A 17,974-nucleotide genomic window follows, 5' to 3' on the forward strand; every position below is an offset into this window, starting at 1 on the left:
CTGCTCTGCCTTTAAATATATGTGGCACCTCTCTCTAGTAATATAAAAAAGTACTGAAAAATTAGTCAGTGTTTAGCTTTGTACGTTTCCAAGCAGCTCCCTTGAGGAATTTAAAATTGCACAAACTGCAGCGGGAACGGTAGTTCATCGGCATATTCAGCAGAATTGCTTCGGCGGTACAACACTAACACACGCTTTTATTAACCTGTGTGTTTGGTGACTTCGTTGGCTAGTGTACGCGTTTCCATCAATAAATTGGCAATTACTCTTCTTGAGGCGACTTCGACTGCACTTATTCGGCGATGTCACATGTATTAATCGGCAGAAAAATCACAACGGCATATGCAGAGATTGCACCGTGTGGATTTGTTTGATATAAGTCTGCACTAATGACGTGTGCTTATTATTCAGGTACAGAAGCAGCATTGCGGCAAGGGTAGATTAAAAAAAACCATAGAGAGATCGCATTACTCAACAAAATTTATCGGCTAGTGAACATGAGCTCCACGTCATGTAAATGGGGTTCATGGCGTTTGTCTGCGGGACACACCTTGCACGTATGTGGACCATGTTGTCCCAAACACCGGTAACATCATGTTCATACCCGCTCGCACAGAGGTCAGCATCTTCCCTACAGCTGTCACCGCAGAAGAAGCAGCCTGGCACCCAAACAAAGGAGAAATCGCAGCTGCGAACTTCAGCCATCCTTGCTGCAAAGGGTTGTCGTCTGCTACTGCTCCCGCGTGTACTGTTAGAAGCGTCCGCTAGGTGGCTTTCAGTGGCACCTCTATAGGCAGTGCACGAGGTGTATAGGCTCCATACACTGGTCAGGGTCTGCAAAGAGAAGGTTGCCTCCCGTTGGTGTGCTTGAGCAACGTGCCTTTTCTCCAAATCCACTAACAATGCGACATGTGCCATTTTTATGTGTTCATTGTGTGACAGTGCACTGCATGTGTTAGTTTTGCCTCTGTCTATGTTTAAAGAATTCACCATTGAAAATGAGCATTGCAGCAACACAATGAGGCAAAGCCTGGCATGCAGACGCCTTATATGCAGGAGAATCCAATGCTAGACTTGTAGTATAGACTATAACAATTTAGGCCACCTAATTGTGAATAAAAGCAACAATTCTGATGGCAAGTGCGCCAAGGCTATTTGAGAGAACTTATTGGGTGAAACGGAACAAAGGATGCAAGAAAAAGACACTTGTCGGTGCTGACCCTTAAGGTGGAAGGACACACACAAAACATAAAAAAAAATATCAGAAGCCAGGATTGAAATTACTTTTTTTCCTCAATAAGCGTGTATTATTTAACGTACTCAACTATTTAAAGTGAAAGAAATTGTTCATTTTATTTTTTGGCAGGTAATTTTTGTCATATGTGTTTAAAGTGCAAGTCGTGCCGTCAGTAATAAGTAACTAATCAATTGCTCAATTGACTAAAGCTTTGTCGTTTATGTAGCTTAGTGTGGGACCTATGCAATGAACGAGGACAAATTTAATGTGACAAATATTAAGGAATTAATGTTTGAAAAACTAAGCAAAGTAAAAAGAACAGCTCATTTGGGCCAAATTTATTTGTAAAATGAGCTGTAAATTAAAAAAAAAATATTGTATCAATTTCTTTTGTCCTCGTTCATTACCCACATCTATATGGGAGAAATGCGTGTACAAAATTTCATTTGAAGATATTCATTCAGAAAAAAGTTATCAAAGTTTGCCTAACATGAGGTGGAGCAAAATCTTGTTTTGAGAAAAACATAAACAAGTGCTTCAAATCATGTGAAAGATGTCAAAAACAACACATACAGGCTATAGAGGCCTTGTGACCATTTTTAGAGATATTAATATAATTACAAATGCACAACTAATTACAAAAATACCCATTAATGTTACAGACATTAAATGAAAAAAAAGTATTTTGAATAGTACTTATATTAAAGAAAAGTACTGATTTTCAGAACCAAAGCAATGTGGTTTCGGTATTGCAATATGAGGCATGGGTTGGAAAACTCACTGTAACTCCCAAATTAATGATGGTAGGAAGATAATTTCTTTTCAACATGTTTCTGAATGTTTGGGCATACATAAAATGTTAAAAAAGAAATCAATCTTGTGCAAGAAAACTGGATTTTGAATGTGGCCTGCCATCTTAACTGAATGTTACTGGATTCATATATCCCACTTATCAATGGCGCAGAAATGTCAGCTAGTGCGGCAGAAAAATAAATGTAAATTTTGAGAAACCAGCAGGCGCAAGACCTGCTCTTTGTCATGCTTTTTTTTTTTAATGAACGGGGACAAACAAAGCATTCATTTCATTTCGTATGCATTACAGGGGTGTGCAGCAGCTGTTGGTCAGTGTTCCCAGCAAAGTCGTTGCCACGGTGCAGCGAGAATTGACCCTTGTGTAGTACTGGAGGTGAGTGCCCTGGGTGTATAGGCGGCCAGTCCCCCCACAGGCTGCACCGGAGTGGGCATGATGACTGGCAAGTACAAGTGAGGCGGAGAATGAAAGGTCAGGCAGCTGTGGTAGCCATTGTGTGACGGACACCTTGTCGTGCTCTTAATTTTCACCCTAATCTTTCTGCCTTGCCACTTGCAATTTTCAACATGTAGGGCAACTTAAATTTGGAGTGTATTTAATTATAGTGTGGATTTTCCACGCTTTCAAGAGCTCTTAATTAGGTTCTTGCTCAAGTGCAATACATGCTGTTAGTCACATACACAACGAATACTTTTTAGATGTTATATTGATTTATGCCTTTGGAATATGTAAGTGGCACACTACGGATATAATTATATACTTTGGTTGCATCCATCATTTCTATCTTCAGTGAATTGCACAGTTTCTTCTCAAAATAGGGATCTCACAAGTGTACGACCAGTAAGGATGGGCTAAATACTTATGCTATTTTGGTTTTTCCCCAGTTAGTTGTAATCCTGATTGGCACATCCACTTTAATACATGCAACCTAGGAATGCACTAAGCGCCCTCATGGGCCAAATAGCAATGACACAACGAAGCAGTGGAAGGCACAACTCACCTCACCAGGTGAGGCAAGGTGGCAAAGGCTAGTGGGGCCTCAGACTGGGGGGGAGGGATCCGACCGCCCCGCTTTCAAACCTCTTCACCCCCCCCCCAAGAAAAATATATATGTGTGTGTGTGTGTGTGTGCGTTTGTGTGTGTGTGTGCGTATATAATCCTGATCTGTTCAAGCGGTTTATAGCTTCAGTGAAAACTTAAACTACAGAGGCGGAAAACTTGCAGACTGTGATGCAAGGTTCGTGTACCCAAATGTTTTAACGGTTCTCTAGGCGGCGCCTCCGAGAACCTAATTGAGGACAAAGCCGTTGGTTCTGAAAACACACAAACTTTTAATGGAACTAGAAAGAGGCTTCAAAAAATAAATAGAAGGGAATAGAAAGCATAAAATAAACACTCAAATAGACATCACGGCAATAAGAAACACACTTGGGGCTAGTATGACGTTAAATAGTGCGCGTGTCCGGGCTTGCCACGACGGCAGGGACACATAACAGTCTCGATGCGGTGACGCGGCGACAAGCTGACGAAAGGAGTTGCGCCGGTCTCACCAAAGGTCGGGGTATAGGGTGGTTGACCGGGCAACGGGAGCGCCCTTGCTCTGGCTTGAAGATAGAGGCAGGCGGCTAGGCGGCACGAGTGGATGGCGGGGGTGTTCTGGCCGGGCAGCTAGGCGTAGGACTCAGGCCTGTAGCTCGACTGCTCTCGTCCAGCCCACGGGCACAGAAGCTCTAACACCGGCTTCGGGCAGCAGGCGGCATGACAGACGGGGGCGGCGTTCTCGCCGGGCAGCTGGGTGTAGAACTCGGGCCCGTAGTCCGACTGCTCTCATACTGCCCACGGGCACAGAAGCTCGCCGGCCTTGAGCAGCTGGCGGCACGCTCGGGTAGACTGGCGACGCGCAGGAACGGGTTGGCAGGAGGCCTCGGTCGGGTGAAGTCCTGCTGGCTTGGGTCCGGAACCCGATGGCCCGTCTTCAACTCCCGGTCCGGTGGCTGACCTTCTCCTGGTGTCGCTTCCTGGAACTCTCCCGACGTCTCGTCTCTTCTGCCAGCGCACCTCGCCTTTCCTTTCGCTCTGGACGATTAGTCATCTTCCAATTGGCTGCCTGACGCCCCATGGTCTTTCCTAATAGGTTGGCATTTTCTTCTTGTTTGCTTTTCTTGCGCCGCGCGTTCACATGCTGGACGCTCTTTGGCGTCGTCGTTTTCCTCCAGCACAGAATTCGCCTCGACGCGCGCACTCCTTGTCGTCTGCTTCTGTTAGTCCCGACCACCGCACCATGTCGCGCACCACACACATCACACAGACACAGCGTGCACCACAACCTATACTGGCATGCCAGACGTGCGCCGACTGTAACCAACTTCTGTAGCAATCGCCTACGCCCACTCTCACTCAGCTGTTGGTGCCGCTTTTATGACCTGCTCATTTGCTACTCTAGTGGGATGGCGTTGTAATTAGCGTGGCAGCTGTTGCATTGTGATGAACTCCTTACATAGTTGATTATTTGTGCGAACACAGTGACAGTAATATCACAAGGCTTTGATTGGTCACTTGGCTCCAAAAGTTGACTGCCAGAACCTGAAAAATGTTGGTGCATGTAGTCCGCTGCTCTCTAATATAGCGTAAAATATCCACTCCTAATGCCTTTTTCACACAGTAGCAAAGTGCGCTGATCTTGCACATTAAGTCACATTCTTTATAGAGTTTGTAATGTCCACAGCAGTTTCATTTTATACATTGTAAAGTTTGCTTCTGCACTTTTTAGAAACTGGAAACCACTGTAATGTTCAATCAAAGATTGATGAACACTCATTTGAACTCTTCAAGGTTGCCCGTGAATGTATTGAGAGTCCAAAAAGAGAATTACACATACAGCTTCACTGCATGCATGTCTTTCGCACCACTGTTATGCTGCCACTGTACCAAGCGGAAAAGCTAGCTTTGCAGTTTGAAAATAGTTCTGTGACACAAGGCCTACGGTGCAGCAAATTTTTTAAATCACTGGGATAGCTTTTGCAAGCTTTCAACGCGCCCAGACATCAAACAATATTTTAAAAAATCTCTATGGTAGAAAAACAGTATGAGAACACAGGATGAGCGCTGAGTATTTAAAATAAAGGTATGCTCACCTTTCCTTGAAACAGACTTGATCAATTTCTTGCAGATTGGGTGCAGGAATTACTAGTTAATATTTTTAGACAGATCCTCTGCCTTTCATTACGGCTCACAGCAGTAAATCCTAATGTCTTCTCTGACATTAGGCTATCTGTAATCAACTAAAAAAAAGGTTTATCCAATGAATCTTCTAAAGCAATTTTTTTCAGTCTCTTTTGGATGCTAGAAAAGGGAAATTTATGTCGTTTCGCATTGCAGTTGCCACCTGTGCTCGTTGTTTACCTTTCTTGCACCACTCCTCCTCCTCTAATCTTACTATTCAAGTGCAAGGACAACATAGAGGAAGTTACTTGTGCTTAATAAATGAAATAAAGAAACGATAAATTAATGGAAATGAAAGTGGATAAAAAAACAACTTGCCGCAGGTAGGGAACGATCCCACAACCTTCGCATTATGCGTGCGATGTTCCACCATTTGAGCTACCGCATCTTTTTCTTTTTTCTTTCATGGTATTTATTATAGTAGCATTCAACCCGACAATCACCAGTTCTGCATAGTCAGAGAATGGAGAGCACAATGAAAGTCACACACAGAAAAGGCAGCGTTCATACTGTGAGTAGAAACGTTGGTTTCACTTTAGAAGGGTAGTACGGATAAGCACCTCACCAAAATAGGGTACCAGTCCGGTTGTATATCGAGTCCATTTTAAACATGTTCTAGGTGTAGGGTCATTTCCCCATCCACTTTCCTGGGTATTTGTTTCCCTGTAGAACCCTGGGAGTGTTAGCCAGCACCGCCACTCACAGACCTTGGCGGCGGATGTAGAACATCCTTTCTGCTGCTGGCGTCACAAGAATGCGATCGTTTTGGGTGAAGGCAACCGGTCAATAAACCCACACATGCTACCTGAAGGCATCAATGTTGCCATATTCGAGACTCTCGTTATGTAATAAATGAAAAGAAGGGCGGTTAATTGAGGAGCCTGATTTTTATTATTCAAATCATAAGAAGTTTCTTATGATATGATTCATAAAAATCGGGCCCCTCGGTTAACCCCCTTTCTTCTCATTTATTGAAGTGCAAAACATTCACAAATTTTGTTTTCTTTTTATTTGTGAATTTATTCATTCACCACCAATACAAGCGCGTTTTTCCTGCCAAAATGGCAGCATGAGCATTGGAACAGATTGCCGAAGCAGGTGACAGTGAACCGGTTATAACTAGTGCCACTCTGCCCACACGCTCTGACCCTAGCAGCAAACCAGTTGAACTAGACCAGGTGTGCTGGGCAAGGGACATCTGTGCAGCTATGGAGTTCAGTAGGTCGTGGTATGTACATTGAAATTAAATGTGCTGTTGCATGAGCTCACGGAATCACAATGTGCTCTTTAGCAGCACCTGCATACCAGTCTTGTGCTCAATATAACAACATTTCACCCCTGGATATCTCGTGTCGTGCCCTAGAGCTCTTGGTTTATAGAGTATTTTTTTGTTTACATTTGTTGCACTCGGTAAAATGCTGCAAAGGACACTGCAAAGCTGTGCTGGTATTGAGCAACATGTTCTCTGAGCACAAGCCGGTTCAGAGATGACCAAATTCGCTGCAATACACTCGGGGAAACGTGCAGCATTTTTTTTTTGTGGTGGACACATTGGCAACATATTGTGTGCAAATACACATTTTATTGACATGGCTATGTTCATGAAGCCTTACATACTGCTAGAATGTCATACCGCTCTGTATTCGAGGGGAGAACACTTGTAAACTACACCGTGCTCTGCAAAGTGATGTGTCTGCATTCCAATCCATGAGGCAAGCCTGCAATCACATTGTTTTGGCAGCCCTGTGACAGATGGCGCATGGGTCAAACTCCACTGTGCGGAGCCCATAGGACAAACACTTGTTTCAACAAGTGCTAGGTGCAGCTGTTCCTTTGTTGCTGCAGAACAAAGCAAACCTACATGCGCTGTCTACAGCAATCAACATCTTGCTATCGCAGGTATGAAACGTTCGAGGCACTTGTCGAGGTTATTGCTGAACTGGCCAGGCAGGAAGACTTTTGGCCTATACAGTTTTATGCCGGTATTCTTTGTCCTTGGCGCTGCTCTTGAACTTGTGATGATCAAGTGGACTCCTGGAGGGCACACCAACTTCTGTGAGTTATTTGCCTTGTTTTGTGGCAATCTGTGCGTTTGCTTCTTCTCTTTCCAGTTTGGCCAGTCTTAAAGAACATGAAAATCACACTCCTGAAAACTACTTTTCTTGCTTTCACCAAAAATATTTTTATTACTTAACACCTGCACATTTCTCTCGCTCTATGTCCAAGTGTTCACATCATCTGAAGCAGCACTGGACCATGGTGGAAGACTGAGTGATGGTGTAACACATGGCACTGCAACTGCTATGGCTTGCGCACATTCAGCCAGCCATGCACTGCTGCATTTTAGTTGTAGCCAGGCTCCTTGCAGTAGATAGGCTGAACTGTGGCAAATCTGTGAGATTCCACTGTGCTTTTTTTTGAGCATGGCCAACTCGTTTGTGCAGTCGGATGTTTGTCGTGAGGCCGTGCCTGGCTCAGTGCACTGTACAGTGGAGAAGTGCATCCATGTTGCAGAAGTAGGGGTGCAGAAAAAGTCTGATGACATGGCCAGCGACACTTGCTGATGTAACATTTTCTTAGGATATGCGATAGGTTTGTACATTTTTTGGCAACACTTCTGCAGAGCCAGAATTGAAATGCTTCACCCCACAGTGTTTTAAAATGTGCAGTGGTGATTGCCTACACTGTCGGTCCAACAAGGCTTTGACAGGATTGGGCTTACAGCACTGCACTGGTTTTGTTGCAGGCAAGGACAAACAACTGTGTAAACTGTCAACTGTTTATTGTTGGCAGGCCACGCATTAAGTGCTATATAGGACAAGGAAGGTAGGGGTGCGTGGATATTAAATGTTTCAGAATGAACAAGAAAATCCGCCAGAACCCATTTGATATGATAATTAAATATGTATTCGAAGTTGGCGGATATCTTTTCTGTTTGAATATTGCCGCTAGGTGTCACGAGCCAGCGCTGAAAAAGAAGTTGGGACTGGAACGCGCGCTCAGCAAGAGACGGGCACTGGAGTAGAAGAAGTAGAAGCTGAGGACGCCGGCTTGAATTTATTGTACGCCATCTTGTACAACTGTCTGCCTCGCCGACGCCAGGCACATCTTACATTGTCTTTTCGTGACAAAACTGGTGGAGGTGCGGGGTATGGTTCACCCGATGCCACAAACCCCTCCTGGTAGCAGGAGTACCAGCCCTATACTAGTGGACACCCCTGTTCACCGGGCAAGCAGGAGAATCCGAGGATTGCCTCCGGAGCTTGATCCTCTCTCCGCAACAACATCGACGCCCGCACACACCGGTATGAAAGGAACATCGACGTCCCTACCGACCACTAGGCAAGGTACGGCCACAACGGCAACTCAGTATCTGCTGCAGAATCTCCGAGTGCCGAAAGTGTTCCACGGGGATATCTTCGAGGATGTAGAAGACTGGCTAGCCCAATTTGAGCGCGTTGCCGAGATAAACGAATGGAGCGACGCGGCGAAGTTAAGGAACGTCTATTTCAGCTTGGAGGACGGTGCCCACACTTGGTATGAGAACCGAGAAGGGCTCATCAAATCGTGGCTCGAGTTCCGTCGTGCCTTGCTAGAGACCTACACCAATGCTGATCGCCGCGAACGAGCCGAACGGGCGCTCCAATCCCGCATTCATCTACCGAACGAGAGCGTGACGACGTACGTGGAGGATATGACGCACCTCTTCCATCGGGTGGACCCAACCATGTCCGAGGAAAAGAAGCTGCGCCATCTAATGCGGGGAGTTAAGGAACAGCTATTTGCTGGCCTTGTTCGAAGCCTGCCGAAGACCGTGGCTGAATTCTTAACCGAAGCCACCACGATGGAAAAGATGTTACACCAGCGCTCAGCTTTCTATGAAAGGCAATTGAACGCAACTTCACCTTCGGACCAGCGCTCAGCTCTGTATGACAGGCACGCGAACGCTGCTTCACTGACGGACGCGATGGCCTTTGGAAACGTGGACGTTCTCCGAGACCTTATCCGCTCTGTGGTGCGTGATGAGCTTCAACGGCTCACCTGCCCGCCTCAGCCCACGCTAAGTTTCATTTCTGCCCTTGTGAGGAACGAAGTGCAGCAAGCGATCCAACGTCCCGTTCCAAGCAGTAATGCGCCGCCTGTGACAGCACAGTTGCAGCAGCCGTCGTATGCGGAAGTTTTGAGGCGAGTCCCTGTCCCCGCTCCGACCCATTTCGACCCCACCACGTCTTACGCCGCGTCATACGCCCCGCCGCTCCCATCAGTGCAACCGATCCAACGTATGGAGGATCGGCGGCCGCTCGAAAGGAAGTCTGACGTCTGGCGTACCCTGGACAGAAGGCCTCTGTGCTATCATTGTGGAGAAGCCGGTCACATATACCGCGAGTGCCCATACCGCCGCCTCGGACTGCAAGGTTTTGCCGCGGATTCACCAAGGCCCAGATATGGCAAAAGGCCTAGGGCGATTGAAGAATACTTGACCCAGCAGAGTGTGCCACTGTTCCCGCGGCGGCAGTCGCGCTCGCCGTCCCCCAGGCGTTCTTCCCCCGCTCCTAGAAGCCCCCCAATGGCAGCGCAGGGACGATCGCCAAGCCCTCGCCGGGAAAACTAAGAACAGCGACCTTCGGGGGCAAGGCCGCTGATAATCGCCCTTCCGAAGACCTCCCATCGACGCGAGCACGGTCTATTCAGCACGATTCAGCGATGACAGCAGCCGAACTCAGCGACAGACTCTCGCTACACATACCTGTTGTGCTCGACGGCCGCCACGTTAGTGTGTTATTGGACACGGGGGCCGACTACTCAATCTTGTGCGGAAAACTAGCGAAGGAACTTAGAAAAGTCATCACGCCTTGGTCTGGAACGCAAATTCGTACTGCTGGCGGGCACATCGTAACACCGTTGGGCATGTGCACGGTCAGAGTACAAATTCGTGGGTCCACGTTTCCAGCCAGCTGCCTTATACTCCGCGATTGTTCTCGGGACCTCATCTTGAGTGTCGACTTTCTGCGAGAGTATGGTGCCATTATAGACCTCCGGGAGCGCACAGTGACTTTTTCGACAGAAAGAGCAGCGAACAACCGCGACAATTGCCGACGTAACGCGCTTCGAGTTTACGCCGACAGTGTAACTGTACCACCACGCGCAAGTGTCCTGGTAATGGTCGTATGCGATGATCTGTGTGACGGTGAAGCTGTTGCCGAGGGCAATTCCTCTTTTATGCTTACTCATGGTGTATGTGCAGCCCGCAGTCTCATTATGCATCGAGGTGGACTTTCGGCGCTCCTCGTGACGAATTTCAGCCAGGAACATCGGCACCTATTTCGTCGTACTACTATCGCTTTCGCTGAGCCCATAGCCGACGTTGCTGAATGCTTTGCGTCTATGACGAAGGAGAACCCAGCTCAGACACTCAGCAATATCGACATCAATTCAGACCTGTCGGAGGAAAAGCAGAAAGCGCTGCGCGAGTTGCTCCTTCGGTTCAAGGAGTGCTTCGCATCTTCCTCTAAGGTACGCCAGACGCCCATCACGAGGCACCGAATAATCACGTATGACGATTCTCGTCCCATACGACAACTGCCTTATCGCGTATCGGCGAAAGAGCGCAACGTTATTAATGCACGAGTGAAAGAAATGCTCGACGATGACGTTATACAACCATCCCAAAGCCCTTGGTCATCGCCGGTGGTCCTCGTCAAAAAGAAAGACAGAACGCTTAGGTTCTGCGTTGACTACAGAAAGTTGAATAACGTCACAAAAAAAGACGTTTATCCGCTTCCGCGGATCGATGATTCGTTAGATCGACTGCGGCGAACCAGGTATTTTTCATCCATAGATCTGAAGAGCGGATATTGGCAAATCGTTGACGAACAAGATCGCGAAAAAACTGCCTTTGTTACCCCTGATGGACTGTACGAATATAAAGTACTTCCATTCGGCCTGTGTTCTGCACCGGCCACATTCCAGCGAATGATGGACACTGTTCTGACGGGTCTGAAGTGGCACAGCTGTTTAGTATACTTAGATGACATCGTCGTGTTTGCGGCGACCTTCGAAGAACATCTGAAGCGTTTAGAGGCGGTACTTGAGGCGCTCCGCTCCGCTAATCTCACACTAAAGCCAGAAAAGTGTCACTTCGGTTACGAAGAGCTGAAGTTTCTCGGGCATGTCGTGAACGCCGATGGCGTCCAGCCTGACCCAGACAAAACATCTGCTGTTGCTGCTTTTCCGACTCCTCGTGACAAGAAAGCAGTACGCCGCTTTCTCGGTCTGTGTGCGTACTATCGTCGCTTCATCGTTAATTTCTCGCGCATCGCCGAACCACTCATACGCCTCACGCGAGAAGACACACCCTTCGTTTGGACGGATGAGCAGGACGCAGCTTTCACCGAGTTACGGCAACGCCTGCAGGAATCACCCGTCCTCGCTCACTTTGACGAGGACGCTGACACCGAGGTACATACCGATGCAAGTAACATCGGTCTTGGCGCTGTACTCGTTCAACACCAGGAAGGCGTCGAGCGAGTCATCGCTTACGCCAGTCGCACACTTTCACGAGCCGAAATCAACTACTCCACCTCCGAGAAAGATTGTCTAGCGGTTGTGTGGGCCATCATGAAATTTCGGCCTTATCTCTACGGTCGCCCTTTCAAGGTGGTGACAGACCACCATTCCCTGTGTTGGTTAGCCAACTTACGAGACCCATCCGGGCGACTTGCTCGACGGAGTCTCCGTCTGCAGGAGTTCGATGTTACCATCGTATACAAATCGGGCCGCAAACACGAAGATGCTGACGCGTTGTCGCGTGCTCCCATCAAAACTTATGATAAGGACATGGACGAAGACGGCGCATTCCTTGGGGCCCTCACCGCATCTGACTTGATCATACGGCAGCGCGACGACGCCAAAATACGCCCTGTCATCGATCACCTAGAAGGCAAGAATGCTACAATCCCACGACACATTTCTCGCAGTCTTTCGACCTTCTGCCTGCGAAATGGTGTCCTCTACAAGAAAAACTCGAGTGCCAGCGACAAAGAGTATCTATTGGTCGTACCTGCCGCCCTTCGTGATGACATTCTCCTAGCCTACCATGATGAGTCCACGTCTGGACACTTGGGATTTTCACGCACTCTTGCAAGAGTACGCCAGACGTACTACTGTCCCAGACTTTCTACCACGGTGAAGCGTTACGTGCAAAGCTGCCGTGAGTGTCAACGCAGGAAGTCGCCGTCTTTGAAGCCCGGGGGGTTACTCCAACCCATTGCACCACCTAGCGTGCCCTTTGATCAAATCGGCATGGATCTTCTGGGACCCTTTCCCTTGTCAGCCAGCGGAAACAAGTGGATTATAGTCGCCACGGACTATCTAACACGCTACGCCGAGACGAAAGCTGTACAGCGTGCCACGGCCTACGAAGTTGCCCAGTTCTTTATCGATCACATAGTCCTCAGACATGGTGCCCCATCACATGCCATCACCGACAGAGGCACTGCCTTTACAGCCCAACTGATAGAGGACATATTCGAGCTGAGCTGTACACAACATCGCAAGGCGACTGCCTATCATCCGCAGACCAACGGACTGACGGAACGGCTAAACAAAACCATAGCTGACATGCTGTCTATGTATGTGGACGTCCAGCATAAAACATGGGATCAAGTCCTGCCGTACGTTACATTCGCGTACAACACCGCCATTCAGGAAACCACACGATTTACACCGTTCCGTCTTGTCTACGGGCGCAAGGTCCAGACCACGCTAGACGCTATGCTCTCGCACGACACCGACGCATCACTTACTGCCGACGCCGAGCAACTTACTCAACAGGCAGAGGAAGCTCGTCAACTCGCGCGCATACACATCGCGAAGCAGCAGAGTACAGATGCATGGCGCTATAACCTTCGACATCGGCAAGTCGAGTACCAGCCAGGTGACCAAGTCTGGGTGTGGACTCCAGTCCGTCGCCAGGGGCTGTCTGAGAAGCTCCTTACTAGATACTTTGGACCCTACAAAGTGATACGCCGCGTTAGTGAAGTGAACTATGAGGTCATTCCCAACGGTGCCGCGTCGCCTCGGTGTCGACAGCACCACTCGGAGATAGTGCATGTCATTCGCCTAAAACCGTATATCCCGCGTTAAGGCGACGCCAATCCGATCTCATAAGACTTCCACACTTCCTTTTTCTAGTTTAGTAAGCATCGGGTCGATGCCTTTCTTTTGGCGGGGGAATAATGCCGCTAGGTGTCACGAGCCAGCGCTGAAAAAGAAGTTGGGACTGGAACGCGCGCTCAGCAAGAGACGGGCGCTGGAGTAGAAGAAGTAGAAGCTGAGGACGCCGGCTTGAATTTATTGTACGCCATCTTGTACAACTGTCTGCCTCGCCGACGCCAGGCACATCTTACATTGTCTTTTCGTGACAATATATAATCAGTGGCAACTCTTGGAGTTTTCAGGGAGAAAGCCTAATGTAAGTGGTGACCAATCTGTGTGCATCCAGTGATGCACTGTTCCAGCATTTTATTGCTGTTGCAGTCAAAGTGCACCCAGTATAATCGTGCTCCACTTACCACAAATACTTTTGCAGCACACTGTTGTTGGCAACCCCTCGTGTCCTAAATTATGTAAAGGTGCCAGGACAAAAAATGTTTTATAAAATGAAGAGAAATACATCACGAGTACAGCAAGAGTGCGCACATGCACGCCGCAGTCTTTTGTGCCAGCTGCTGCGTATACTGTAGTTCCTTTTTCAATGGTGATGGTGATAGGTTCCACAGTGCTACCCAATGCTAACACTTAGTCCATTAGAACGTTGGCAACACAGTTGTAGTGCTTGAGCTGGGGTTACTCAGAGCAGTGGACATTAGGAGTGTGCGAATACTGAATAGTAGATTTTGAATTTAATATCGAACCGAATCAAGAAAAAAAAAATGCCGGATAACGAATATGATATTTTTTTAAAAAATTTTATGTTTACAAATTTTGGGCAAGCAAATATGGTGCTGCACATGCTCTGGAGTCTCCTAGCATTGCATAACAAGAATGTTTCAAGCTATCAGTAAGTGTAGGATGCATGGAGATCAAGGTACAGTCTCCTCTTACTAAACAAAACACCAAATTAGTATGGTGGCACTGATTGCAGCTCAGGTCTAGGATATGAAGATATGGAAAATATTTTTTCAGTATAATCTCTATTGAATAGAAGCAAGTGTTTTTTTTTTCTTTTACTCTGAAACTCGTGAATTAGTGAAGTTCAGTGGTACTGAATAGAAAAGAATCTCACTTTAACAGTGGACCTGTGTTTTGCGGCACTGTTATTTATTGCAGAGAAAGTCTTTCTTTCCAGTTTTTAAAATACAGAAGGGCTCAACATCTTTAGGGCAGTGGGATTATCGTAAGGCCACTTTGCGCAACAGACAAAAGGACCGGGCATCACTTGACTCGATCACCGCTCTGTGCGTAGCTGGCACTAACAGTAAAGAGCAGGCGCCACTCACGCCATTGCATTGTCGGATTGATTTTCCAACTGGAGGGTCACGGCTAAGTCGGGGCAAGTTCGCGCGCCGCTTACTTCATGCTCGCAGTCGGTGTGTGCGCACTTTTGTGCTCTTTGTTCGCCGCTGGCAGGGTGTCACTTGTGCAGCATGACAGCACACCTTCCAGGCAGGATGCTTTGTATGGTGGCTGTGCAAGGCAAAGAAGCAGCATATTTGAGGACGCTCATTTTTCATCTTGATTCTGCTGCGGTTAGTTTTAATACATTTGTGCCCTGGCATTTTATCTGCATTTTTTTCTTCTTGCTTTGTCATGTAAAGCGATGTGTGCCACATAATTCTACTTGTGTGTCATTCTTTTGTTTTGCTTCCTGTACTCCTGCATGTTGCTACATACGAGGGAGTCCGGACATTTAGTCAAGCCTCTATGGCTTTTAGTCTTGGCCCCTCCTGTCAAAGAAAAAATAAATTTAGTTTGACTTGAATTAATTGGAGCGTTTCTTTCACATACATGTGCCCTCTTCACCTGATGCAGTGGCCTGTCTGCCCTTTGAATGATTTCCTACACATGAAAGCGATTCTCTTGACAGTGGTGTTTATGCTTTGCAAGGACCTGTTTACATACTTTATTTAGCTCTATTTATTTATTTATTTATATATATATTTTTTTTTTTTTGTGGTGGCAATCACTCTTTTGCATAGTCCCTGGGCCTTTAAAGGAGCTGGAAACACTTTTGCACTGTGCTCCTTGCCATTCTTTTTAAGGCTGTGGGAACTTTTGTGTGTGTAAGGAATGGCGTTCACCTTTCTGTTATGCTGAATGTCCTTTTTAGCTGCCTTCTTTTTACCCAAGTCACTCAACACTTTTTTAAGCAAATGATGTTATCGAGGGAGTAGAGTAAGCACTGTCCTTTAGCTTTCTTACCTGTTGCTGCATACTGTCGTTGACTCTTTGCTCACATCATTTTCTAATAACATGGATAATGCTTGATACTAAACTTAGTCTTTTTACTAAGAATTCCTGAAGTTATAAGGGAGCAAATATTTTTCACTCCTGGTTCCGCACTCCCGACATGTTTGCACAGTTGTTTGCCCTTTTTGTTGCCTCCTGTGTGAAAACGGGGAGAGTAAACTGAATGATGGCAAGCTGAGTGGGTATTGTGTCATAGAAGCTTTCACTGCAGCACCACAAAGGACAAGCCATGCCTTGGTGCCCATTTGGCACTGTGCCTGGGGCGTGAACCACTTGCACGCATGGGCTGTGCAGTTTCAGCCAAGCTTGTGTACCAGCAGAGTGCTCTGCGTGGGCTGGTTTGGACACCACAACTGACAGGACCTTGCAGTCTGCGACAACTCCTCATAATGAGGAAGGAACGTATTTCATGTACAGGTGGTGCACGTACGGTGTGGCTTCACTTAAACTCAGCTGTTGCTTAGTGCTAGCAAAAGCACTAATGAGGGCCAATTTGGGCATATTGAAGCGCAATATAACAGGTCGGACAAAGTGGAAACCCTCCTTAGTGCTAGTACTTGTTCATAAGGATCACATCTGTGCAAGCTTGGCTACAGTACACACTGGGTGCATGTGCAGTGGTCCATCTTGTGTCACCGTGGCACAAGGACTGTGCAGTCACCTGGATGGCAGTGTCTGCTTCGAGCAATTGAATGAATTTTGCACAGCAAATTACGTACTGTACCACACCACTCTAAGTTCCCCAAACTTGTTGATGTATTGCTGTTATGTAGATAGACCTTGATACTGTGGTCACAGGGCAGGGAACAATTGTGAGCCACAATACTTGCCTTGGGCAAGAATTTGCTGCATAAAGAATGTTCCTGCATTCACTTCCTCATAGGTGACTTTGAGGGCGCTTTCAGCAAACTTGTGCTGCAAAACGGGTCATTGCAAGTGGGCTTGTTTAAGGTCAACTTTCGTTAATTTGACCCTTATGGGATCGACGAAATTGATCAAGATTGGTAGAATCAAACAAGATGCAGAAAAAATGCCAAAGCACACCGCTGATTCATTTGCGAGTACTATTTGTCCGATTCAAGCCTATGTGCACTTCTTATGTGTCAAAAGTAGGAAAATCACTTAGAAATGACAATAAAGCTCCTAAACAAAGTAGAAATATTATGTGCACTCGACTTTCAGCAAGAAAAATGGGCAAGGGTCTAAAATATGTGTTATGTAATGGCGGCCGGCTTCCTAAAATCTGCTTTGCTGCGCGGTTCTTAAAAGTCAGCTTTGCCGCAATACAGCCATGCTATACGGTAAAGCATACGACCGCCTTGAACGTGCTTCTAATTTTGTATGCAATTGCACAGCACATGCTATTTTAGGCCTAATATTCTTGCAGAAGAGATTATGTGCTTAGAATTGAGCAAATACTGTAAGCAGGCATTGGTGAGCTATCTAATCAGACATAGTATTCTTCATAGGGCAGGCCAAAAATAGGTATTTTTAATGGGAGATTACGTGTGTTCAATAAATCCACTGACCCCTAAGCTCTGCCTAGACACGCTGCCACTAAGGGGTCGCATAGGGGTCACCATAAGGGCCAGGGGTGTGCATGTTGACTGGTAAAATTTTAGTTATCCGGCAAAGGCCAAATTTAGGATCGAAATAATAAAAGTTCGTGCCCATAGAAATGCATGGGCGTCGAAAGGCACTGTGGTTGGGATCAAATAAATAAAAAGATCGGATTATCTGGAGTTGAATTACTGCAAGTGTGCTATGCTTCGAGCCTGCTCCTTCCGAACATGTGCACCTCCTTTGCCGCATCTGCACAGAGGCATTCTTTTCCTTGCATGAAAACTCAGGCAGGATAGCATTCTTACCTGTGTGCTAAATTGTAGTGTACACCTTCAAAAAGATGTTGCACTAAATTTTGTAACTGCATTTGTGCTTAGCATAGAAAATATTTGTTAGCCTACAAAGGCAATGCTGCGTGTGCCTTGCTCAGCGTTATTCATTTTGATGCTCACTACTCGCTCACAAAGCCAGTTGGAGATTTGTTACAGTAAACCCTCATTCACTCGAACTCTGATGTATTGAAGTATCAGTTATGTTGAATTGTTTTCCTGGCTTGGCATCAACCCCATGTATTTTTCACCTCTTATCTTGAAATGCTTGTGCGTCATCTCCAGATATCTCGAAATCTCGACTGTGAAAATGGTAGGAAAAAGTCGCTTCCAAAAGGTTT

The 17,974-nt window shown here is 46.7% G+C and overlaps 1 long non-coding RNA gene across 2 annotated transcripts in view; it reads left to right on the forward strand.

Annotated features, from left to right (window-relative positions):
- The window catches only part of LOC129383736 (uncharacterized), a 43,538-nt gene that overhangs the window by 10,535 nt on the left and 15,029 nt on the right, over positions 1–17,974 (forward strand). For both annotated transcript variants that reach the window (XR_011890241.1, XR_011890240.1), the window contains exon 2: positions 2,340–2,423. This is a non-coding gene — a long non-coding RNA (uncharacterized lncRNA). The remainder of the gene's footprint in view (positions 1–2,339; positions 2,424–17,974) is intronic.

Source organism: Dermacentor andersoni, chromosome 9 (genome assembly GCF_023375885.2).
Source record: "Dermacentor andersoni chromosome 9, qqDerAnde1_hic_scaffold, whole genome shotgun sequence".
Lineage (NCBI taxonomy): Eukaryota > Metazoa > Arthropoda > Arachnida > Ixodida > Ixodidae > Dermacentor > Dermacentor andersoni.